General features: G+C 47.6%; 1 long non-coding RNA gene across 1 annotated transcript; it reads right to left on the reverse strand.

Moving 5' to 3' along the window:
• Window positions 1-3,460: 3,460 nt before the first annotated feature.
• LOC109253855 (uncharacterized) lies at window positions 3,461-27,061 on the reverse strand. Its single transcript, XR_008417263.1, has 3 exons — window positions 26,934-27,061; window positions 24,791-24,960; window positions 3,461-8,940 (listed from the first exon to the last, which is right to left on the reverse strand). It is a non-coding gene; the product is annotated as an uncharacterized LOC109253855 (long non-coding RNA).

The following is a 27,061-nucleotide window of genomic DNA, read 5'->3' on the forward strand; positions in this document are numbered from 1 at the left end:
GATGACACTGGGCCACGGAGGGGAAGGGGGAGAAGATTTTGCAGTTGATGACGAGGAGGAGAGGGGACTCGGTTTACATCGTGGGTGGGTAGTAAGGAGATTATCTGTAGTAGGTACTATTACCATCACTGGGAAAGGCATGGGTTTTCCCTGCCAAGAAACTGATAATGAATTAGAACACCTTCCAGGGATCAGAACAAGTTACAACAAGATATTCTGTGCTCAGTATATAAGATATTTCAAAATCAGTCGTGCATTCAGGTTTATGGGGCACGATGAGTGAGAAATTGTAGAAGATCTCATACTTGGAATTTATTTTGGTTTCTTTTTAAAAGTCACATGAGGGGGGCGCCTGGGTGGCTCAGTCGGTTAAGCGTCCGACTTCGGCTCAGGTCACGATCTCGCGGTCCGTGAGTTCGAGCCCCGCGTCGGGCTCTGGGTTGATGGCTCAGAGCCTGGAGCCTGCTTCCGATTCTGTGTCTCCCTCTCTCTCTGCCCCTCCCCCGTTCATGCTCTGTCTCTCTCTGTCTCAAAAATAAATAAACGTTTAAAAAAAATTTTTTTTTAAATAAAAAAATAAAATAAAATAAATAAATAAAAAAATAAAAGTCACATGAGGGGTGCCTGGCTGGCTTAGTTGGGAGCGCGTGAGACTCTGGACCTCAGGGTTGTGAGTTCGAGCCCCACGTTGGATGTAGAGATTACTTAAACAAACATTTTTAAACAACTGAAAAAAATACGAAAAGTCACATAACGGGAGTAGGGCTCCTGGCTGGCTCAGTCCATAGAGCATACGATTCTCAATCTCAGGGTTGTAAGTTTGAGCCCCATGTTGGGTGTAGAGATTACTTAAAAATAAAATCTTTTTAAAAAAATGTTTGTTTATTCTTGAGAGAGAGGTGAGGGAGACAGCATGAGTGGGAAAGATGCAGAGAGAGAGGGAGACACAGAATCTGAAGCAGGCTCCAGGCTCTGTGCTATCAGCAAAGAGCCCGACGCGGGGCTTAAACTCATGACCCGTGAGATCGTGACCTGAGCTGCAGTTGGCCGCTTAACCGACTGAGCCACCCAGGAGCCCCCATGATGGGTATTCTTACTACCCAAATTTTACAGATGGGGAAATGAAGCCACAGAGAGATTAGGTACGTGCCCAAGACCACACTGCTAGTAAATGGAAGAGACAAGATTTAGACCTAGGCAGCCTGGCTCCAGCTCCCAGACTCATAACCACTCTTCTATACCAGCGTGTGCCCTCTTCAAACTGTCTGATGATGGCATACGAGGTGTGCGTTTTACCTCAATGCATAAGAAATCCTTTCCAGTATGTGGAAATCCTGTATGAACGTCAGCATGACCTCATCATTAATAAATGCTTATGGATCCGGGTCAGTCATGTTTCTCAGGGCTTAGCAGCAACTCCACAGAAGACTCAGAGTAAGTCTTATTTCTTGATGCCCTGACCCAGAGTAGTCAGCAAGTGATCCCTTTATTTACTCAATATATGATTATCGAGCACTTATTCTATACCAGGCACACCGACTAGGCTCTGGAAATAAAACTGAGACTAAGGCATAGTCCTTCGCCCTCAAGGAGCATGTAACGCCTGGACATCTCTCAGTCAGTGGCCAACAGGTTAAAAGCACGACAGTATCCTAAAGGCTAACGGTCACCTGTTGCCTATTCGCTACCCCCTCAGATGTGGGGGCAATTCCTGTTTGCCGGAGACCTTGCGGGCAACCCAACACCTCAATGGGCCGACACCTCTAAAAGTCACCCGCGTCCAGAAGTGTTTTCCCAGCAGTTCTGAGGGCTTGAAGTTCTTATCAGGGGAGTGACATGGAGCGACAGTAGTAAAGACAGACAATTGTGAAAAGAATGTGTAGCGTGAACCTACGGTGGCTTGAATACAAAGAATACATACATGGAAAGGTTTAGGGGCTAGTTTCTAGCGAGCCACTCATGGAACCGGAACGTCTGAGGGGCGATCCTCTGTCAGGCAAGGCTTCATCTAGGAGCTCTGGGACCCAGCTCTCGAGGGAGAGGGTCAACTCCACAGAGAACACGGGGATTGAGAGCGGGGAGGGGTGATCCCTGGGGTGGCGGGTAGAAGCAAGAATGAGTGTTGGGTGGCAAAACAAGAGGTCTATGCCATCAACTAAGCAAACTGTGCAGTTCAGAGGAAGATCTGATGGGGCCATAGCTCCTCAACTCACTTGCTCTTCCAGAATTTCCTAGTAGGTATCCCTCCCATCCACACTTACCCTGCTGTAAAGCGAAGAAATGGCAAACTTTCCTCATGCCCAGGCTAGGGCAGATTATGAACAACTGTCTATATTGGGAGTAGCAGGGACTAGTGATCAGGAGGCCTGTGCAGGGAGGAGCAGGTGAGAAGGAAAGGCTTGCATATACTGGAGAAGTTCAGTATACACCTGTCTCCGTGGGAGTGGCAGCTTTGTGACTGTCTTTTAGACATTGGACAGAAGCCTGGAATTTCAAACGCCCCCCAGGGAAGGCAGATCAGTGCAGTGGCTGATTCACCAAACCAGAAACTAGTGCCCGCCTAAAGGGGGCGGCTGTCACCCCCTATCACCGTCTTCCTCCTAGGGAGGCTGTAAATCCAGACTGTGGGCTAGAACAGAAAAATATGTCAGAATCTAGTCTGTGGACCCGTCAGGTTGTGATGTCTGCTAGGAGCCATATTGTCACAGAGCCAGTGAAAGTCCCTTCTCCACTTGTACAATTTCAAATCTCTGTGCTAATCTATGCGCAAATCAACAAATACCCAGTGACAACCCGTGCCCAAGTTCAGCCCTTTGATCTACACTATCTAACTAAAATCTGAAAAACACCGTGTGGGCCTCGAAAGGAGAGGGAACATCACTGTGAGAACTGTTCTTTCATTTCCTGGCGGGGGTGTGGTTAAATTCACAACTTTCGGTGTGACACTAACCGTCGGAGGGTTTTACATTCGATTTCCTGTTTCCTTTTCTCAATAAAGAAAGGAAAAGCACCCCCCTCCCCCGTGGTAGTAAAGGTAGGCCGAGTTCCATAGGAAGACACCATGGGGGTTCCGATTTGGCCACAAGCAAAAACAAAACGTCACCCGAGACCTGGTAAATAGCAACATGCCAGAAGACTGTGGATCGTATGGTTGCCTGGGATTGTTTTGATCATCGCCTGCAGCAATTTTCCACGGCACCCTTGGCAGACTAGTGACCAAAGTCCTTTACTTTTGAGTGGCTGGAACCATTTCCCGTGGAAGGTTTAGAAAACAGTAATGGTGGTAATGATAATCACAGGAGCTGTAGTGTGCCAAGGGCTGTGAGTGAGTGGGCATGCCTCACATGGCTCTGATCTCACATAAACGCTCCAAGAATGCCCCCCATTTTCCAGAAGGAAATGGAGATTTGGAGGATTTTCGATAATTTGCCCAAGTCACGCCACAGGTGAGGGAGCTGGAGTTTCATTCTTTGTTTTATTCTCGAATATTGATTCGTCACCTATTTATTGGCCAGGCACTCCGAAAAGATTGATAGATGAAAGTAGCTGGGCTCAAAATGACTCTCACTTGCCGAAAATGATCTCTGTGCAGAGGCACCGTTTGGAATATTTATCTTGAGTTTTCTTTCGTTTTGTTCAGACACCTCGTGAGTGTCTACTGTGTCCACAGATCTTAGGCTGAGTGCTGGGGGGACTGCAGTGATCCCGACTTTTGGAGGCTTGTAATTTAGTTGGGAGACAGAGCCTGTGCAATACAACACTTGAATAATCACACAGGATCATGTGTGTTTCAGAGCCAGAAGTTCAGAGGGTGGAGTTCAGAAAAAAGTTCAGAGGGTGGAGAGACTTCCTTGGGCTGGAATGGGTGGGACAGCAGAACATTAAAGAAGGTCTTTGAGGGATGAAAAATTGCTGAATGGCCAGGACACCCTCAGTAGGTGTGCAGAAGAAAAGGGCAACGCACAGCACAAGCCATGGTGTAGATGGGGAAAGGATACGGCGATGCTGTATAATTTGGTGGGTAAGCATGCAATCTGGGCAGTCACATCCTACGGTCTCAGGTGTGAATCCAGGCTTGACACCTTTCTACTTGTATGATCCTGGATCCATTATTTAACTTGTATGAAGCCTCAGTTTCCTAACCTGGGAAGGGGGCATCATGAGTGAAATGAGGCAGATAAAGCAGGCTCTGGCACATGGGAGGCCCCTGTTGTAAACTTGGTCTCTTTGTGGGGCGGGGGGGGGGGGGGGACCTCGGGGCTGTTCCATCTGAATAGTGGAGACAGATATGTGGCCAACCTGAAACCATAACGTAAGAGCCCCAAAGGGGACTGGAAACTCTACAGCCATGAACTAAAAGCAGCAGGCATCAGCCCCAGAATCGGATAAAGCCACCAAACCACAAATGTGCTGCTCAGGTCTTTAAAGTTCTACGCCAGGGCAAGACCTGCTGTAACTTTGTGTGATGGAGTCAAACCACACCTTTTTTTTTTTTTTTTTTTTTTCATTTTCTCATCAGACTTCACAGGAAATATACTCCTTTGTTCAGATGTGAGATAAGGTACCCCCTCGCCCTGACTCTCCTTTGTGGCATTAACTCACCCACTGGGTCGCTCACTTTCTATCCTAGGCCCGTGTCATCATCAGCTTATATTTAGCAGGCACGTGGGTTTGTACTGCTCTTAGGTTAGAAGTCAAACAGAAGTTAAATCTATTAAGACATGGTTTGTCATCAGACTGAGATGATAGTCTAAGAAGAGGAGGTGAGAGTCTCCGGGGGGACTCAGCCAAGGGGGGGGGGGTGTTTTTATAAAAGGGCTATTTGTTTTGCCCTTTAATTTATGATGGAATTAAATTAATTACATCTTTAGCATTTTAGCTCACAAATAGGATTTAGCGATCCTCTACACTGCTGTTGCTCATTAATTATTTTAGCTTTCATGACTTTCGACCTAACTCCTGTGCCCCACAGAGAGGATCTATACCGAGGTGTTGACAGTGATTTCTCAGCAGCTGTTACAAATTAATAGCTTTGGCCGCCTTCCCAAGTGGTCCCATTAAAATTGTCAAGAAAATTGGCTTTAAGGAATTACCCAAAGATCCCTGACCTAATCTAATGGGATTTCTTCCCCATTCTAGGAGCACCCACTCCTGAATCTCTTCAGGAAGGACTACATAAGGATTGACAGTCAGAGGATATGAGAGGAGGAATGCAAACGGTAACCCAGTTGGAAGTAGCTTACAGCCAGTTGTCAACAAGATTTTCTCATATCCAGAGAAAAAAGGATGCAAAGAGGGAAGAAACTACTACAACAATAACAATGCCTAACATGTATTGAGCATTTACCATACCCATCCCATGCATTCTCTTTTTGACCTCTTAACAGCGCTGTTACGGAAGGGACTATTGCCATCCCCGTTTTCAGACAAGGAAACTGAGGTACAGGAAGCTAAGACAATTTGGAAGATAAATACTTTGCAAGTAAGTGGCAGAGCTAGGATTAAAACCCAAGGAGTCTGGCTCCAGGGCCGGTGTTATTAAATAATACCAAGGTGTGTTTACGTGTTATTGGGAGGAGGTGGAGGGAAATGAGGTGCTATAAAAGGGCCAGGAATAGAAAGGTGCCTGGAGGGTTTTGGCTTTGGCCTTGTATGATGCCATGCTAGTCACAGCACAGATCCCAAGCCCAGATGGACAAGTCTCACTTCCAGCCATAGCACAGAACCCAAGCCCTGTCTGCGCAAATACCCAGAAATACGACACTCACGGTTTTGTACTTAGGTAGTCTCTGCCTCCATCCTGCTCTATGCTTGGAGGGTCAGCAAGGTTCCAGCCCAGTTTTAGGCTTTTATATGGGATCTAGTTAGCCTGAGGGAATTACTGGAACCACCTCTGGCCCATGTTGCTCTAGACTGGCCAGTCAGAATCTGGGGGCCAACATCAGATCACACTTCTGGAGGACCCAAGGATCCCCAGTAAACTGGATTTGGGGGCCTTGAACCCCCCAGTCCAATATGGAAATGTCTCAAGACTTCTTCCCGTCCCCATGTCCCCACTGATTCAGAGGACGGGTCCTCACTTTGCTTTAGATAGTTAAGAGAGCACACTCTTGGAAGTCAGCCATTCCTGGGTATGAATCTCAGTTATCGCCCGTCGAGACTTGGAGAAGCTAACTTCTCTGAGCCTCCATTTTTCATCCAGCAAGTGGAGATAATAACAGAACCTACTTCATAGAGTTGTTTTAAGGATTAAATAAATGAATCCATATCAGCCACATAAAGCACGCTAAGAGCTCAATAACTGTGGGCAACGGTAATTATCTACACCTCGTCTCCATTGAAGAAATAATTGTTAAGTGTCTCAAGTCCACAGTGCACATTATCACATCCGGTAGGGAGTGGCCTTGGAGAACAAAGCCTGTGGCCTTGCCAGGCCCTGCAGCCATGTGGTCGGGTCTCTCTGGTAGAGGAAATGGTTTCATCACCTGGCTGTCTAGGTCAGGGCCACTTTCTTCAGGGAAGGGCTCTGTGGCCTTGCCTGCTGGACATGACTCAGCCCCCCCACCTGGCTCTGCCACCCCTCAGTGTGCAAAGGAGCAGAGAGAGGCACACGCCTGCCTACCTAGTTGAACGCTCTTTCCTGACAGAACCTGAGTGTAGTTGTGCAAGGTTTTGCGCTTGTGCCCGGGGCAGGTAAGGATCCCGTGGAAGCCAGTGCACTTCTGAAGGTGCACTTCCTTTTACTGACCTGGCTGCATGACCATGACTGTCACCTTCACCTAGGAAATGCCTGTCTTTCCTCGAGTAAAGGATGAAGGGCGAGGGTAGTTTCTAGGCTTGATAGAAAGGCCCTTTCGAGTTGACTCGGGAGCCTCCTAAGTGTCAGGCTGACAGGGTAGGGACTGGGGGCTGCGTCTGTGTCTGCTCTCCATGACATCTCTAACCCCTGACACAGCGTGGGCCCTCTGGGAACGTCTCTACCACATCGCGGTTGAGCACACGGGTTCCAGAGCCGGACTACCTGCTGTGGAATCAAGGCACTGTTGCCTATTAGCTGGTGACCTCTGGCAATTTCCTTCCCCTCTCTGTGCCTCTGCGCCTCGTCTGTAAAAGAAGATGATAATAACAGTACTCACCTACTCACCTCTTTAGGTTGTTTTGAAGCCTAAACGAGTTTTCATAAAAACGCTTAGAAGAACGCCTGGCGCCTTCTAGCCTAAGGGTTAGCTGCTATTTCCCACGTGCTAGAGATTTCAGTACTAGATAAAGGCTCAGGTAAATAAGTGGGCAAAGCCAGAGTTCTAGACTAAGTATTTGACCTTGAAGTCTGTTCTCCTTGAATGTCATCACCTTGTCTGAGAAGAGTCCTTAGTTTGGGTGGTTTAGGAGAGTCTAGATTTCAAAGTAGAACCCAATTGTCAGGCTTTGGATTTTTTGTTTTAGACCCAGGAGTCATGGTGCCCATGGGTACTAGGTATCCAGGGTTATCCGGCCCAAATGGACATAATCAACCATCCCCTGGTCCTGGATCCCAGGATGATGGGAGTCTGGTAAGCCTGCCCTTTGACCTGAATCTGAATGACGTTAGTAATACAGGAATAGGTAAAATGCCAGCCACACCTGGCTGGCCCATAAAGAGGAAATACTTCCCACACCTTGCTTTTGCACACTGAGGGCCCCCAGGTAAAGGCATCCCCAGTGCAAGCCGCTTGCTTTAATACCTGGGTGTGTCTGCAGGAACCACCCAGTACAAACCGGAGTGAACCTGCTGCCCTTTCCCCTCTGAGCTGCCAAGTCAAACAGAACACAGGGAACACAAATAGAATCATCACAATAAACCGGTTGTTGGAGTCAGACACAGGAGAACCCACTCCCTGGCACTGCCACCCCCTCCACGGGTCCAGACAGGATGAGGTGCTAGGAGGGCTGAGGAAGGTGCGGCCTGTGGGCATTCCTGCCCAGCAAGCAACCCTTTGGCTCCTCTGGACTCAATTGCCACCCACGTGGATCTCTGCGGGAGCTGCCTGCCAAGGCTGGGAGGGAGGAGGGTCTCCCCTTCCTCCGGGGCCCTGGATTGACGGGAAATGCCCTTCCCACCCACTCAACTTGACTAATGCTGCCGCTTGTCAAGGAAGGGAACTCTTTAGACACATTAAAATCCTAAAGGCATCTGAAGTTTGGAGGAATTCGTGCTGGACGTGCCTCTCTGCAGGGTCAGACGTGGGGGAGGAGAGAGGGGAAGGAGGAGGGGCCAGGCCCAAGTGACAGCTTCAGATGAATCTGGCAGAACTCTCCAGGTGGTGCCCTCCCTAGCCTGGGGCAGGTCAGAGTCTCCCAGAACTCGCCCGAACTTTTCTGCTGCCTGTGCTCTGGGGCATGTCTCTCTTTGTCTCTTGGATCTCAGGCCAATGAGGAAATATAGGTTAATCCCAGGAGGCAGGGATGGGATCCAAGTTCTTGCTTTGTGGTGTCAGCACCTTTTCATGAAGTTCTAGCAGATCTCACAAAAGATCTTCAGTCTCCCCTCGGCCTTTTATTTTTCGTAGGTTGGGGAAAAAGGGCCAGAGTCTCCCCGGAGAGAAGTAAACTTGCCATGTGATCCCAGTAGAGGTTTTCTGTGTATTCCACTTCGTCCCAGGATGCAGGAAGAGCAAAAGCTCTGAAAACTGACCCCTGGATTGGAAGCCTGGCTCTGTACTCCATCCTCGGGCAAGTTACTTAATTGCTGGAGCCTTGGTTTCTTCAGGTGTCAAAATGGGTATAAAAAGCTCTAGTTCACAGGGAGGTAGAGAGGATAAAATGAGGTGCCGTAGATGGGGACATGCTAGACGCTCCTGGTACATCAAAGGCCTAGATAAATCTTGGCTTTTTCCCTTCTCACACCCTCTCTGTCAGCGGCTTGCTGGGACCTTGATTGGCCAGAAGAATAAGAAGAAAGACCTAGAGAGAGAGAGACAGAGAAAGAGAGAGAGAGGATCTCACAGTAAACAAGACGGTCTCATTCTAACTTAACTCTGAGTTTCAAGTAGGGACATTAGTAACCACTTTTTTTCTAGGTGGTAAGATTGGTCATTTATGTGCCTCGGGGTAAATCATAGCAAAGCTTTCCTTTCCCATCTGAAACAAAACACAAGCCACTTCATTACCAGGCCCAAACTGATTCAATCTAATCTACCCTCAAGACAGGACTTCCCATTTACTTGAACTTGAGGTTTCCCTCTTTTCCATTTGTCTTATGCTTTAGGTGCAGTACTAGGGGTGGGGAAAGGGCAACTGAAACTCCCAGGGGCTTTAGCTTGACTATCAGTTGTCAGAAAAGAGTTGAAGTTATCATGACTCCCCTGAAAATGTCAGAACTAGTAGGTCGCTCCCTAGCCCATGGTCCCGTAATAAGCAAAATCTGCCTAATGCTTGGATACGTGGCACGAATCTCAACTACGGTCTGGGGACTTTTTTTTTGAAGTGCCGATGATGACTTTATTCTGCTCATTGTGCCCTTCTTCCCGCGTTTGGCCTACATTTACAAAAGGCTGCCATCCTCTGCTTAGTAAGGACTAGACAGGAAAAACATTATGGTGGAGACGGGTGGATGGGACAAGGGTTTGGGGAGTGCTGATCAACTGGGTAGACACTTGGGGAGTGGCAACAGAGTGGGAAGGGAATTAAGGGAGAACTGTTTAGAGAAGGGTGTCAGGGAAGTGAGTAATAGGTAGGTCAGAGGATGGAGAAAAGGAATATTGAAAGAGAACGGATATGCTCTGTGGGCAGGTGGTAAAATATCTGAATGGGAGCCCAGGCAGGGCTAGCAAGGAGTAATAGGGAGGGAACTCGGAGGTGCTGATTTGTCAGAGGAAAATGGGATTGGGTATGCTCCGGTGGAGGATTGGAGGGATCCCAGATCAAGCCCAGATGCCATTCATTTTAATGAAATCCTTCTTTATGCTTCTGCCATTGGAAACACACACCATGTGCTCATCCCAATGACTTATTATTTTTTTTAAAGCCCTGCACTTTATGGTTGTGACTTTGCTATGTGCCTTACTGTTTTAGTTTATTTTTTAGTAATCTCTGCACTCAATGTGGGGCTCAAACTCACGACCCCGAGATCAAGAGTTGCATGTGGTCTTCCGAATGAGCCAGCCATTGGAGGCACCCAATGGCTTATCTTTTTTAATGTTTGTTTGTTTGTTAAGAGAGAGAGCAGGGGAGGGGCAGGGAACGGGAGAATCCCAAGCAGGCTCTTGCTCAGATCAGAGCAGAGCCGGACACAGGACTCCATCTCATGACCTGATCATGACCTAAGCCAAAATCGAGTTGGGCGCTTAACCTACTGAGCCACCCAGGCGCCCCTGCGATGGCTTATTTTTAATTCAAGAACATAATAGCCCCTCTGCTTTCCCTCAAAAAATTAGACACAATGTAAATGCAGCTAGGCTGGATAAAATTCAAAGTCTCAGACCCTTCAGCTGTGCCTTATCATTCCAATGTTATAGAGCAGTTGCCTTCATACAGTCATCTTAACCCCTCACTCCTGATACTGAATCTCCTTTTGTTTACAGTTGTTCTGCACCCTTCCTATAACTTTCGAGAGACTCGTGTGAGGAGAAAGGAGGCTGGCACCCTGAGATTTCTCACACTCCGCTAGCTTGTATACCCAACACAAAATTAAGCAATACAGAAATCAAAGCTTCTCTTCCTATTGGCCTGGGTTCTTCAGGCCTTCCCACTTTTCAGTATCCAGTCCTCCTGGATTTCTAAATTTTCCCTCCCTTTGGGAGGATTGTTCCTTGAACGGGGTTATTAGATCGCCTCCCTCAAGTCTTCAATAAAGCGCCAAGGCACGATAACGTGCTGCTTTTAAAGTATAAACGACATCCAAGCTTCTGATTCCCTTGATTCTGGAGTCGACTGCAAGCAGTGGGAAAGTTTTCTGTGCTGGGTTTTGCTCCTGTCTCCTGGGTCAGGCAGTTTGGCCAGTGGTTGTTCTGTGGGCTGGAGGAGACTGCGGTCTGGGAGGTCACCCTGACAATTACCGCCAACTGAGCGTGGAGGGAGTGGTCTAGGTTTGGCCCTCAGTCTGGAGTCACAGGCAGCACAGAGATCTTGGCTCAGGACCCGGGGCTGAGGCGTGCTGGGACAGCCTTGGGGGTGTCCTGGCTTTCCAGGGGCTGGGGAACCCTCTCTGGCCCGGGGGCGGGAGACGCTGTTCCAGAATCGGTTCTGGCTCCACTGCAGTCTCAGCACTTTCTAATTCCAGCGCCAAACAACAACAGCCGCCCAGCTGCAGCCATGGCAACAGGCCCCGCCCACCAGACCTCTTTCCGAGCCTGCAGCACGTGACCGCAACGTCTGCGTCGCTCCCTCCGCCTCTGGCGCGGCGGGAGGGCGGGGAAGTGCGGGGATGACGTTTACTCAGTCGTCTCCATGGATATAATGCATAGACGTCAACGTCGCCCAGTGTTTAGTGTGTAACGTTCCTCCGTCTCCATGGGAACGTCAGGCGGCCAAACACCAGGCCCCAGCAACAGGCTTCTGATTGGCCGAGTCTTCCAAAGGCGGAGCTTCGTCGCCCGCGCCAGCTCTACCGTGTTGCTGTTTTGGTTGTTTGTCTCCCATTTGTTTATTTCTCAAACAGATCCTGGAGGCTGAGGTCTGGATCCGTCGCCAAGGATGAGATCCAGGAGAAAACGTGCTCAACGTGCAGCTTGCATTTACAGATTATACAGCCTCAAGATGACATAGGCCCTTTGTGACCAAGTCCATTGTGAGAGTCACGGCCCTCAGGCCTGGCGGCTGTCACGGCCCAATATTTGGAGTTACATCCCCGACCCTCCCCCACTTCACACCTCAAAAATGCTATTCCCCTCTCAGCCTCATCCCGGAGACTGTGTTGCCTTCACAGTTACACTTGTTCACCCTCCCAGAGCAGTCAGGGCCTTCCGTACCTAATGCCAGGATTCAGTGCTACCCCCTGCAGGATTTGGCTACGGTTTCCCGTCTGGTCCTAATTCTGTTGAATGACATCATTTATCCGTATTCCTACCCAGAGATGCCCAGATTGCTTGTACCTTGAGCAAATACCAAAGGATCCCAAAGGATAGGGGTTGGTACTTGTATTCATGGACTCATCGAATCTTACGCTTTTCTCTTTGCCTATTTTAATTCGAAACGAGGAGGGGGGCACTTGACTTCTCCAAAAGAAATAGAAATAAATTGAGGACAGAGATGGGGGTGGATGGAGTGGGGGAGAATTCTGATCTGAAAATCTCAGATTTCTTCATATATGAAAGTAATACACTGATGGAGTTAAACGTTCGGAGGCACAAATAATGTCTCCAGAAACAGTTTTAACCTTACCCTGAGCTCCCACCAGTGAAGCCAAGTTAATATCTGGCAAGAGATAGGGATCTAGCCTCAGGGGTTTCAGTCAAGTTGTGCTTAAAAGAATGCCTTAAAATCTTTAGTTATGGTGTCAAATATAATAAATCTTCACCAGCTCATGCACATACAAGTCTGAAATGTTGCATAAAAGGTTTAGATGACCTGATAATATGTTTTCAAAACCCAGAAAGGGAGAGAGAGACACTGATGCAAACCTCAAGTTAAAAATAAGAAAGTAAAATTACTTTCACAGATTGGAATTGATAAGAAGGGCATCTTGTTCTCTCTGCTCTAATCAGCCCACCACCTCCTGTCCCCTTTATCTGTTCTGGGGAAAATCCTTGCTAAGTGTCCTCCCTGGCACTCCTTGGCCAGCTTCTAGCCTACAATTTCCTTTGGAGATGTGAATGAAATTGGAAGCCTGCTCAATACAAATAGGACCAAAGGGCACAGCTATTTATTGTAATGAACTTCATTCTGATTAAGTCACAGAGACTGCAAGTGCTTACTATTTACCCAGTAAATATATTAAATTGCCAGGCAAGTCTCCCTCCTGTCCTGATGCTGCCAAGGCATATCTGAAAGTCTGATATAAGATCATTTTTAGACCATCGAACATCCCTTTTGAATTCTATCATCTGTCTTTACATTTCTAGGAATACAGAGCATCTTGGTCTCCGAGAGCCTATCTACCTGGGTTGCAAAGAAAGAGTAATAATGAGACAATATTTACACTGTGCCTTGAAGATGGACCTGAAAAGCTAGGAGGGGTGACTGAGGGCGTTTCTCAGTGTGGACGAGGAAGAGGGGAGTATGATGGAAAATGACAGAATTTCTAAGTACCTAGATTTGACTCTAGCACATGAGCTGGATTTTATGATTCTGTTGAAAAGCACCAGTTACAACCTCAAAGCTTCCACGTCCTTCTCCATCCCCCAGGCTTAGTTCTGGAACTTTCTTCCATTTATTTATTTATTTGTTTGTTTATTTATTTATTTATGAAGGAGAGAGAGAGAGAGAGCATGAGTTGGGGGAGGAGCAGAGAGAGAGGGAGACACAGAATCCGAAGCAGGCTCCAGGCTCTGAGCCATCAGCACAGAGCCCGATGCGGGGCTCGAACCCACAAACTGTGATATCATGACCCGAGCCAAAGTCTGACGCTTAACCGACTGAGCCACCCAGGCACCCCTTGACTTAGTTCTTTCTTTTTGTTCTTTTGACCATGACCCAAACATGGTTGTGGGCCATAGAGTGTGGCAGGGGAGTTTTTAATCCGGGAAATACCAAATAGATGATAGTTTCGATGGTACTCAAAGCAACAGTTGGTTTCCTATGTGTCTACATGCACACACACATGCACAGACCCTCCTGCCCCCGGGGTTTGTCTGAGCTGCTCCGCTTAGCTGACCAAATTCAACCTAAAGACTGCGATGTCCTGCTCTGCTGCTGAGTTCCTCAAACGGCAAGAGGACTAAATTCCTCCAGCATATTTCCTCGCCTGTAACATGGGATCTGGAGAACTTACTGACCCTACATGTTTGCTCAGCCCTAAGAGAATTACAATGATGGAGCGGTTATTAGTTGGTACTGTGGGAATACCAAATGGCATATAAATGCTTGATTATCATTAATGGGCACTATTTCCCCCCAACACCTTCCCATCTTGGTGTTGAGTGGAGCCTGCACCTGCCAGGTTTCCACAGCAGACAGGCTTGTCTCAGGCCCGGAGGAGCAGCGACCCACCTGGCCTTCCAAGACCCAAGTGCACATCATACCTCTTGCACATCCCAGCTGTGACTGAAATTGAGCTCTTCAACTCACACTCCTCCTGTCTTCAGTTGTAGAAGTGAAGATATTGTGGGGCACCTAGGTGGCTCAGTTGGTTGAGCATCCGACTCTTGATATCAGCTCTGGTCATGATCTCGTGGTCATGGGATCGAGCCCCACGTCAGGCTCTGTGCTGAGCGTGGAAGCTGCTTGGGATTTTCTCTCTCCCTCTCTCTCTGCCCCACTCTTGTTCACGCTCTCTCACTCTCTCTCTCTCTAAATAAATAAATAAACATTAAAAAAAATTATAAAATGAAACAAAGATGCTGCTACCTTCCCTGCTTACCTCTCAGCACTGTTATGAGGGTCACACTAGGGAATGTTCAAGAAAGGGCTTTGAAAACCATAAAGCAGAAGGCATTCAAGCTTAAAAATGTTTTACTAGACAAGGTGACCTATAAGTGGAACAGTGTCAAGGTGGGCTTGGGTGTCATTCATAGGCAGGCTGGATGAATGCCTACCTGTGCGATCTGATACATCCCATGTCAGGGCATGCTCCCTCACTCTCCCTAAAATTCCATTATCAGTGGAATATGCCTTTGGAGTCAGCATCTACCACTCTCTTCAAGTCTTAGGTTGAAAATACAAATTCTTTGATGAGTGAGCAGTAAACTCCTAAAGTTTAACATAAATTAGGTTATCAGACATGTTCCACCCTGACAGGTGAGACAGCACCACATAAGAACACTGGGATCTTAGGTGGGTCTGAAAAACAGGATCCTGGGAGCCTAGGGAACATTATTCATTTTAATCAAAGTTGCCCCTCCAAGTTGTGCCATTTGGTGACAGAGGATACTTGGAGCCCACCCAGCAGATCTGGAGCGCTACTCATACATGAAAAGGAGAGACTCTTCTCCCTGTCCTTACCCAAAGCCTCTGAGGCCACTACAGCAATCCAGGGGTTCCCACACTGCTGGATTTTAGGGGCTGGCAAAGTTTTTTAAAAGTTGGTGAACTGGCGTGGGGGAGGGGCGCCAGTCAGTTGAGCGTCCAACTTGGGCTCAGGTCATGATCTCACAGTCTGTGAGTTTGAGCCCCGTGTGGGGCTCTGCGCTGACAGCTCAGAGCCTGGAGCCTGCTTCAGATTCTGTGTGTGTGTGTGTCTCTCTCTGCCCTTCCCCTGATTGTGCTCTCTCTCTCAAAAATAAATTAAAAAAAATTTTTTTTAAAGTTGGTGAACTTGGATGTCTGGGTGGCTCAGTTGGTTGAGTGTCTGACTCCTGATTTCGTCTCAGGTCATGGTCCCAGGGTCATGGGATCGAGCTCTGCATTGGGCTCTGCTCTGAGTGTGGAGCCTGCTTGAGATTCTCTCTCTCCCTCTGCCCCTCTTCCCCATTCACTCGCTCTCTCTCTCTCTCTCTTTCTCTAAAAGAAAAAAAAAAGTTGGTGAACTGACATAGGTTGTCAGCTCTCAATTGTACCAAACAATCACCATTTGTTATCACCATCATTTTATAAATAAGAGGACATTTTAACATTAACGAAAGTCAGAAAGACATAATCTAAGACTTAGGGACAGCTCTTTTAAATTGAATGTATATAGCTCTGTGAAAACTCCTTGCTTTGTCATTTTTTTCCCTATCTTCCTCTGACAGTTCTATTCCTTCTTTAGTCTCCATGGCGTATCGTTGACAGTGGTAGCAGACAGAAGCATCAAGGAGAAGTAAAAATCGAATTCAAGGGTTGATTAATTTTCCTAATCAGACTGACCACTTCTTAAACCACGTGCCTTTGGATCACCAGTTTCTGTGGCAAAGGGGTGTGACACAATCTCACCAGGATGGGGAAGAGTGCAATACAATGGTGGGAATATAATACTTTGCGTAGTTCCTTTGGAATTACACCCAGTCTGGGTGGGTCAGTTTGTTTCCAGTTGGTCTGATCCTTGCTTGGACCAGGCCCCACCCACCCAAACACTTCCAGGTTTACGTGAGGAGGTGGGATTTTGACTGCTCTATGCCTGTTCAGCAAGATCAGATGGGGCTGAGTGGTGAAGATCGGCATGTTCCCCGGAGGAGGGAACAAGCCTGCCTTCCAACTGGTGTCCCAGGCAGGTGCAGGAGACACTGGCAGAGCCAGTTTAACCAGCATCTCGGGCAAGGTTTGGCCCATACTTTTTTCCTGCTTGAAGTTTCCTCTAGCAGAAGTGGAAACGCTCTTCTTGGCAGGTTAGCTCAGTTAGAAGTGGCAACACTCTACGTATTCTGCGGCTGTATAGGAACCGAATGCAGCCAGCATTATAGCACTGTATATATTGCTGATAGAGATATCACTATATATATTATTATATATTATATATGCTTTCCTTCCAAAACCCAGTGTAAACAGAAGCTGAGGCTATCATTTAATTCTAAGCAATTTAAGAATAATTAAAGCCCACGAGACTTTCTCTCTCATCAGTAACTCCCTGCTAGATACCTAGGGAAATAAATTCACTTATTCAGGTCACCAGGGCACTACCTACCTACTATACTGGGGAGAAAACAGCACAATTATCTATTGTGGAGTAGTGAATTATAAGATCATTATTTAAAGAGATGTATTGAAACTACTCAGCCAAAATGGCATAATAATGTATCATGGCACTTTGGTGAATATTAAATAACGTAACGATATCTGTAAAACATTCAGCACAATCCCTGGGCAGCACTCAATAAATATTAGCTACTGTTATTTCCATTTATTCGAGAAGTATTTTTTGAGCAGCCGATACATGGCCAGAAACCATATTATGGGCTTGTGAGTCCATCATGGGTGAAATAAGCAGGATTTCTCTCCTTCCGGAGTGGAGAGACAGACACCAAACAAACTCAATCAACAATTAAGGCCTACTCATACGAGGCCTTCTGTGGGCGTTTGGGGGTTCATCAGATCCCAAAGATCCCAACCTTTGTAGAACGGATCTCTTAGATATCAGCCCCATTGTTTTCTAAATAAGTATGCATTATTAGAAACAGTGATCAGTGCTATACATGCAAAGCCTGGGGCGAGCGAAAGACTTCTAGAGGGTTCCTAATTCAAGCTGGGTGCTCAGGATACAACATTTCAAGTTTGAAACCTGGATAAGAGTAGGTTTAGCCGAGGAGGAGAGAGGGAGATGGGGGCAGAGAACACAGGTTTAACACTAGTAACTCACATTTAATTCGTGCTTTCCGCGGTACAATGCCTTTTCACAAACGTCCTGCATCAGAGGTTTGCCACCGGAGTGAATTTAGTCCCCAGCTCCAGGATGCATGGCAGCAGCTGCCTACTTTGCTCCTTTCCAGGAGGTCACCAACGTTTGACAGTTGCTGCCTCAGTTTTCCTTGCTCTCCATTGCCTGGAATAGTTAGTATCAGTTACAACAAGGATGACTGCTGAGGCCCGAACGCAGCTTCCTTTACTTGTAATGAAAGCCACCCTCGTGCCCCCAGGAATGTGTTAGCAAACATTCGCTGCTGGGTTTAAATAATCAAGTATGGGCTGAATAATAATCAGTCTCTGAGGGCTGAGCTGTCTTCTTTCTCCAAAACATACATAATCCTTTAGCCCACTTTTCCCTTTGCCTCCTGAATTTTCTTGCCTTCAGGTTTCAACGCTCCTCTTATTCCTACCAGCAAGTTCCACAGCCTGGCTCATATTCCAGCTATGAAATAGTTCACATAGTTCTGGGTAGACATAATATTTACGGGAACTGAAGATGGGCGGATTCTGATAACGGCTTGTGGAATAGCCTTCGGTGCAGTCAAAATAACAAAGAATTTAAGAAACTAATGCGTTGAGACTTTTAGTCTCCCATAAACTTCCCAAATGTTCTTACTTAAACCCTGTGGAAGTATCAGCAGAATCCAGGGGAGTGTTGCCCTGGGTGAGAAAGAGTGGTTTGTTCAGCGTTCTGCTGTTTTACAGCACAAATTCTGAGCCGAATTCTGTTTATTGTCAATAGCTCTCTAACAAAGGGCAAAATGGAATGTGCCTGTTTTCAAATTCCTGTGAAAAAGGGTCCTGGAAGACCTCAGATCCTGGTCTAGGGCAATTTGCGTCACTGTTTTTCGGGGCTCTGAATGAAGACTCTAAGCTGTTGAGAGACATCTTACCAAACATCAACGTTAGCGTGGAGCCACTTATCAGAAGGATCTATATAGGTTGTTACTGCATAAAAACGAAATAGAACTAACTGTCCGTGCCTGGTTCGAAGTACAGTGATGGCTAGGGAGGAAAGTAAACCGGGAAGAGCTGGGACATTTCTAAATTTGGTACCATTGATCCAAAATTTGGTGTGTATCATCCGGGGGAGGGAGAGATGGTTCGGGGGCAACTCAGACACTAGAGCTTGTGGTGCGCATTTTAAGGACAGAGGGTTGCTGGGTTCAGAGGTGAGGAAAAGTCAACGGTTATGTTTCCCAGTACTTAACTACACTGGGAAGCATTTCCTCTGCCCAGAATGCTCCGTTTCTTGTCTTCCCGTGGCTGGTTCCTTCCTGTCATTTATTTCTCATCACAAAAGTCACCTCCTTCCACCTAATCCAAACACTCACAACATATCTCTCCATTTTAATTACCTGCTAGCTTTTATCTGATATTTTGGGTTGTTTTCTTGTTTATTGCTAGACTACGAGCTTTGCTTTAATAGGAAGCTTGTCCGTTTACTATGGATTCCAGCAACTAGCACATAGTAGACACTCAATAAAGATACTGAACGAAGAATAAGGAATAGGATAATTGTCCCTGTACAATTTGAGTCATGAAAAAATTAACTTTGTAGAGGTCTTACCTAGTACCTGCAGGTAATTTTCTGGTTCTTATGCAAGATAATAATAATTTGAGGTAAATGAAGCCCCTTTCATCCCTGGCAGGGATTCTGAAACCAATGGAAAAGTAGAAGGTAGGATAGAGATTTCTGATAAGACCACAACTAAATCGGGGCACTTACATGTCTCAAACTCTTGATTTTAGCTCAGGTCATGATCTCACAGTTTGGTTTGTGGGACCAAGCGCTGTGTTGGGCTCTGTGCTGACAGCACGGATCCTGGTTGGGATTCTCTCTGTTCCTCGCCCGCTCGTGCTCTCTCTCTCTCTCTCAAAAATGAATAAACAAACACTAAAAACAGAACACCACGACTAAATTAATCTCGAACACCGCGGGGCTGCTTGATCTAAACATACAATCTAGAATCACCTCATTTGAAACTCTTCGGTATTCTCCATTACTAGGGTTTTTTGTGTACTTCTCTGGTCATCTTACCACACGGGCCAGAAACGGGTAAGACGTGTTGAAATATTCACTGTGGCTGGGAGCTGCTGTTTGGTAAGCCTGCTGATCTGGGAGGCCAATGAGTGGAGTGCTACTTGAAAACACCAGGTTTTCTCCATTTCCCCAGCCTATTTCACAACGTCTTGCTTCACTCTTCTCCAAGTTCCAAGCTCAGACAGACACCAGCTGGATGAACACTAGACTTGGATGGCAAAGTCATAGTAGCAAATGAACCCCCGAAGTCCCGCCTCCTGTGAACTGTCCCATTCACGACAAACAGAGGCCAGGAGAAAATGAAGATTCTTCACCCGCAGACACCCTCTGGGCAGGTTCCCCACAGTTGATTCCAAACCACCTGATCAATGTGGAAGAAGGAATAGAATGGTTCAGCCAAACTGTGCAAATGAAGAATCCTGTCGGCTGATCCCATCCACGGAGCTAAGCAATCCTGAACGGGGCAGGAGTGCGTGGTCCTCTGTTGTAACCTTGAAGTTCAGCTCCAGCCCAGATAGGGCTGATGTAGGCCCTGCAGCCAGGCCTCAGGTGATCGTGTGGTCTGCGATACTCCAGTCCTGTCCAGTGCAAGTCTTACAATCAACAAATACTGACCGAGCCCTAGCCACATGCCCAGTCATGGCTAGATTGCCCAAGAAGCCAAGTAAGAACATGCTGGGGCCAGGGCAGGGCCAGGGATGGGGGTAAGGGGCATTCAAGAAAGAACTGGGAAAACCGTAGCCATCATTCTGTTTATTGAGTACCTTGCTGTTGTGCAAGGCACTGTTTCTGGCACTGGGGAACCCGCAATTTTTCCCTCCCGCATGAACTTACATCCTGGCCTTATTTCAGCATACTTGTGAGTTTTAGCTTTTGAAATAAAATTTTATTTTGCAATTTAATGTTGTTTTTATTTTGAACCCCTTGGGAGAGTACCATCGTCATTTTAGTATTGGGGCCATAAAAATTTTATTACGGTCTATTCCCCGTGCTGTTAAACATACAAACAAAAAGTTAGGTTTTTAAACCTTATGCCCAAATATTTTCTTTTTTTTTTTTTTTTAATTTTTTTTTTTTAACGTTTATTTATTTTTGAGACAGGGAGAGACAGAGCATGAACAGGGGAGGGTCAGAGAGAGGGAGACACAGTATCTGAAACAGGCTCCAGGCTCCGAGCTGTCAGCACAGAGCCCGACGCGGGGCTCGAACTCATGGACCGTGAGATCATGACCTGAACCCAAGTCGGCCGCTCAACCGACTGAGCCACCCAGGCGCCCCCCAAATATTTTCTAAAAAAGTCACTTGTCGTATTAACTTCAATTTGTGAAAAAGAAAATATTTGTGGGAGGGGGCGCGCTGCACTTGGGTGACTCCGTCAATTAAGCATCCAACTCTTGGTTTCAGGAATGATCTCATGGGTGTTGAGTTTGAGCCCCACACCGGGCTCTGCAATGAAGGTGAGGAGCCTGCTTGGGATTCTGTCTCCCTCTCTCTGCCCCTCCCCCACCCACTTTCTATCTCTCTCTCTCTCTCTCTCTCTCTCTCTCTCTCATAAATAAATAAATATTCAAAAAGAAAAAAAGAAAGAAAGAAAGAAAGAAAGAAAGAAAGAAAGAAAGAAAGGAGAACCTATCCCAGACAGATTGTCTCATTGTGCTGATCACTGTTTCTGAAGGGGGTGGTTGTGGATTTAAAACTACAGGTAGTGGGAGCATTTAGACAGCAAATATGATGGGTGTATGCAGTTCTAAGAATGGGTGTACCCATGGGCTTTGGAAGCATTTATATTATTATGCCTGATAAAGCAGGTGCTGCTCAGGATTTTGGTTCCCCTCACCTCCGGAGAGTACAGGTAAGAAGTCACCCATCGAGCCCCTTTATCCAAAGAGAGAATCCACGCTGCCTTCTCTGAGCTTTCTGTTTACTGTTCATTCTTTCCTCACACATTTATTGAATGCTTTCTAGTGTCACGAAGCTAGGCACCAAGGATAGTTTCCTACCGAATGAGACAGATAAGCCCCCTGCTTTTGTGGAAATCATGGCCTAGTAGAGGCAGACAATGAAAAACGACGTAAATAAAACAAATAGGGTACCATGGTGCTAAGTCCTGGACAGAAAATGACAGCAGGTAATGTAACAGAAAGTGACTGAGGGATGCCACATTGGACGGGGGACGGGACAGGCTTCGTGGAGAATTTGATATTTGAGCAGGCATTGATCATGCGGTAGAGTCAACATGTTAAGATGTGGGGGGAAGAGCGAGCAACGGATAGAAAGTCTCAGCTACAGACCCAGCTTGGCAGGTTTGAGGAACAGGAAGAAGGCCAGCGTGGCTGGAGTGGAGGAGATGAGAGAAAGTGTTTCAAGATGAGGTCGGAGGGTTAGGCAGGGGCTGGGTCATACACTTGGTAGACCTCAGTAAGGAATGTAAATTTTTTTTCCACAGTGTGATTCTGTAAATTGGCCACTAAAACAGGTCTGAAGGGATTGATGGTTTAGGGTTTAGTGTTATGATTTAATTCAGAGCCCCACTAAGTGGGAGAGTAGACTTTCGGCGTGCGATCTGTCCCTGTCTTCATTGATTACCTCTCAATCTCCGGCGGGCCAGAGTCTGAAGGTGGAATTCTTCAGTAAAGTCATTTTGGGGATGTTAGCCAGTGATCTCTAACTCACTGACACTCCATGTGAAATAACAGCGGAGAAAATCAGACCTCAGCTGGGAGTTTTCTGGTAGGGCACAAGCAGATACTGAGCTAAGACAAAAAGTGTTCATACCTGAGGATGAAACTCGAACCTATAGAACAGAAGGCAGAGTAACTCTGAATGCCTACATACTGGCCAGGATTTTCCTGGTTTAATGTTTACTTATTTTTGAGAGAGTGAGAGAGAGCGCGCGAGTGAGCGAGCACGTGCGTGCCTGAGTGGGGGAAGGGCAGAGAGAGAGGGAGACACAGAATCGGAAGCCGGTTCCAGGCTCCGAGCACCAGCAGAGAGCTCCATACGGGGGCTCGAACTCACTGACAGAGAGATCATGACCTGAGCTGAATGAAGTCAGACGCCTAAATCCACTGAGCCGCCCACACGCCCCTTCCTGGTTTAGATTGTGTTGTTTTTTTTTTTTTTTGTCGTCACAATTATTACCGTCTCTTTTAAGGATCTTTCTTGCTGAGCAAGGCTGTAGATAAAATGGTGTCAGCTATGCTTGAGATGTCTTAACTCCTTGGAGGGCGTCGCGTGCTAGCCCATTCTGGCCATGCCTGGCCCTACCCACGCTGACTCTGGGATTTTCCCCGTTGGATGGGAGTCCTGCAGCTGCAGTGTTTAGAGAGGGTGTGTCGTTTTCCTATAGGTTTAGTGACCTAGATGGGCTTCTTCTGAAAGTCCAGCAGCTAAGTCCACCAGAGCTGCAGAAGTTCAGCTCAGGACAGCTGAGGAGCCAATGACCTGGAGAAGACTCGCTGGTCTGGCCGCGGTGAGCTCTGCTTTCTACAGGAAGTGTCAGCGTGACTGACAGTGAGGGTCCAATGATGCAGGCTGTGGTGAGACAGGCTGCAAGCTTGGGCTGAAATGTCTCCTTCTCAGGCACTGTAACTATTCCCCAATGTCCTCAGCTCCAGAGGGAGCCTATCCCAGGGACCACACTGAGCTTTGTTTAAATGCTCGCATTAGCAGAAGGACGGGGATCCCATTGAATCATCATCTCCTGTCAAAAAGCCAAGGGTTGTTCCGAAGGAATGCAGCTTTTCCCAAAGAGGCTAAATCCCTAGTACTGATTAGTCCTGGTGGCCACGGCGGGGGTGGTGGTGGGGGGGGAGGGCAGCGGTGCGTATGTTTGTACGTGTGTGTGTGTGTGTGTGCAGCGATGGTGGTGGTAATCCCGTGCCTCCACTGTTTTAAAATAGGAGCAGTCTTTTTGCTCACTGTCTGAGCCATAGGGTGAGTAACCTTGACCCCTAAAGCCCTCCACTGGGTGTCATGTGTGTGTGAGTCCTGCCCCTCCTTGGGTCCAGACATTTAGAATGAATAAATTAGAGGGTGGTGGTAACATGGTCATTGTCACTGCAGACAATGTGGCATTTATGTATGGGCACTGGCTGTCTTTATCATGGGGCTCAATAACAAGGGCAAGTTTGATCTTTCATCACGAACCACTGGGGTGTTCTTTAGGCCCAGAGCCTGCAACAGCTGAAAATAGCCCTAGCATCTTGTTATTTTCTCTTTCCCAATTTTTGCCTATTCATACCCAAGAATAAAAGACACAGCCTGTTCAGCCTTTCCAAAGATTTAAAGAACCTTATCTATTGATTTCTAAGTACCCATAAAGGACAATATTTGCCTTGCTTGGATGAGGGTATTCATTCATTCATTCATTCATTCATCCGTCCATTCAGGAGATATTCATCAAACACCTGTTACAGGCGAGGCACTGGGCTAGGTACTAAGTGAATATCAGTACATGAAAAAGACAAGGGCCAAAGCATGGGGATGTTGAATAAATCTAAGAAGCGACTTCCCCAAGTCCCTGAAGGAGTTGATTTTGCTATACACATCTTCCTGACTTCTGGTCCCGTGCTCTGACCACAACCCTTCACCGCTAGACCACACTTCCCCAAATAAATAACTACTTCTGCATGCTGGGGACGGATTGTGTGCGGCAGCATTTACGTAGGCAGTACAGACAGCAGCCTTTCACTTAATGTTGCAATAACACCGGGCTAAACAATGTGCACTGGCTTCCAGAGTTGCTGAACAAATGCTTGATGTGGGTCAGGTCTCTTAATTCAAATGCCAGAGAAGTACAAAATAGGAAAAGTCTCTATCTGATAAGGAGCAACTGTTGAGGAAAGATATATTTGTTGTCAGTTTGGGTTAAAATCAGACACGGGATTCTACCCTCCTCTTCACTTCTGGATCCCCACAGAGGAGGAACTCCGCACATAGATAATCACAAACTGCGTAAGTTTTGGTTTTATATGCTCAGACTTGTCCTGAACACAGAACCCCTGCCCTGCTAGAAGGCAGCACTATGTTCACAGAGGCACACGCACATCTGTCTCTAAGTCACCCTGACCTTGGCTAATGGCAAAGATAATTTCGTGCATCGGTTCTGATTTCCCTCTATTTTAAGGCTACATCATGTGAGCTCCACATTGAAAATGTGATTTTGTAGTCCTGAAGCAGATACCATGAGCAGATTCAGATGTGAGAGTACGTTAGGGTGATCACAGATTCAGATGCTCTGGCATTTCAATCTTTATCATGTCACTTCCCAGAGGACAGTGGGTCCAGGTCCCATCTCTGTACCATAGTCACTTCCTCTGATACTGGTCTCTGAGCCCTCCTCTGTGTTCTTACCTCTGTCAAAGCGTTTGCTGCTGCTTTGTAATTCTCTCCTGATTTGCTGATCTTCTCCCCAAAGCTGGAAGGTCTCTGAAGGTAGGGACAGGTCCATTCTGTTCTGTACAGTAAGTGCCAGCCCCCAGAACTCACAGGAGTGCATGGCCATAAGAGGCTGTCAGTAGTTCCTGGATGAATAAATAAAAGAATTATGAATTCATGGTTCTGTCCTTTTCAGAGGATGGGTTTAAATCCCCAACTCTCAGGTCGTAATGGTGCTGGGAAGGAAAGAGTTAAGCTATCTGGAGGGGACAGGTTCATTCAGAGACCCCTTTCCTTTTATTGGCAAACACAGGATAAAGTGATATATGAGATAAATCCTGGGATATAAAATCTTGACACATCCTTTAGGTGCTGAGTTGAGCTAATTCAAACTCTGAAGGGGAAATAAATGAAGTCATTCTAGGTTTTCTCTTAAGCGGCCTGAGATCCAGTTATGAATGGAAGGCAAGACCAGACCCAGGAATTTAAAGCTTGACCTCCTTTGTCCAAGCTAATAAGAGAAATGGATTTGCCTTCATGACTTTTTTTTTTTTTGTAAATAATCAAGAACAGTGAAGTAGCCTGACAGATGATAGAATTAGGAGAACTGAAGGCCGGAGAATTGTTTTACGATTCAAGGCAGCTCGGAGAAGTCTGTTTATGTATTATGTTTTTCCTTCTCGCTCTCCTTTTTTAAGTGCGGAGGTTGGGGGGCGCCTAAATTCCCACCAACATAAACCAGTGCCATACAATGATGAAATTCTGTTTTCACCTCTGCCTGTGACAGGGAATGCAAAAAATAGCAAGTGGCCCAGTTCCACGAATCCCCGCCTCCCTGCCCTCCCAGCTCCCGCCGGGTTCTCATCTCTAAGAATGGAGGTTAGCGCACCGCGGCGCGCGAGCCGCACGCAGTCCCAGGACCCGGAGGATGATGTCAGGCGGCGGGAGTGGCCGCAGCCGGGCCGGGGAGGCCGAGGCCCCGGGGGAGCGAGTAGGGAGGGCGGCCTGGCCCGGCCGACGGCGCGCCCGGCCGCGCGGCGTCGCCTGGAGACAGCCCTGGCGGCGCAGTGTTGCTGTAAACAGCCGCTTCCCTGTTACTATCTATAGCAGGATCGCCTGGCTCCGGGGTGCGGCGGCTGAAGGCAGGTCGGCGGTCCGGCTCCCCGCGCTCCCCGAGGGATCCGCCCGCTGCCCTGATCCCGCCTCGCCCCTTTCCGTGAGCCCCTGGCCCGAAGAGTGGGGGAAGGGACACAGAGGCTCTGCTGGGATCTGCGGCTTCGCGTCCCGGAGGTGGCCGGCGCTCTGGGACCCAACCAGGGGCAATGTGACCCCAGCTGTCCTTTGCAGCGGAGCAGGAGGCTGGGGGCGTCAGGGGGCGCAACGCACTCCCGAGCATCTAGGCGCCCCAACCCCGTTTTCCAGGCCACGGGGCCGCGTCTTAGGTCCCAGTGGCCGAGGTCCCCGGCCTGGGCGCTGCTGGCCACGGTCCTTCCAGCGTGCCCGGTGCTCCCCCCTCCAAGTCCTCGCTGGAAAATCACCCGCTTGTGGGCTCCCAGTAAGCACAGCTTCCTGGGGGAACCGAACCACATCTAACTCCCCCGCTTGGACTTGCGCTCCCCCAAGAGCTCTCTCCACCCGGTACTCCCAAATGACCACCTTACCCACATAACATCCCCCCACCCCCACCCCATTCCTCGGGCCCCAGCTCAGAAGGAGGCAAACGAACCCATCAGACATCCTTGCGTGGAGGTTCTGCACAATGTTTACTGGCTAGTGTCTCAGAGATTTGACAGTAACACTAACATCCTTAAGTATGGCCGAGAAAAAAAAAATGCGTTTTTTCCTTAAAAACAAACAAAAAATTAAAATCAAAATGCCCAGCATCGTAGGTAAAGTAGGTTATCGTAGTCCCTTATTTTGGATCTCCGGACTTTCTGCTTCCAAATGCAGTAACAGTCCTAGTATTGCTCGAGAGTGGGGGCTTAAGGGTCTGCTTCCACAGTTTGCACTGAATTAGGGCTAGAATTTGGAATGTCGTGGTGCTGGGGGGCGGGGGGGGGCGCATTCCTTCGGAGGCCGAGGCTTAAGCCCTCGGGCTCTGTACCTGTTTCTCCTTTACCTTAGCCCCAGCACGTTTCCGGGGTTCCGTATACTGGTAAAAAGTCGCTTCCACCCCATCCCCCAACTCCGCTCCGGGAACAAGGGTCCGCATTGAACCAGGTGCGAATGTTCGCTCGCGTTCCTCGC

This window comes from Panthera pardus, unplaced genomic scaffold (assembly GCF_024362965.1).
Source record: "Panthera pardus isolate Hobbes unplaced genomic scaffold, ASM2436296v1 HiC_scaffold_24, whole genome shotgun sequence".
Taxonomy (NCBI): domain Eukaryota; kingdom Metazoa; phylum Chordata; class Mammalia; order Carnivora; family Felidae; genus Panthera; species Panthera pardus.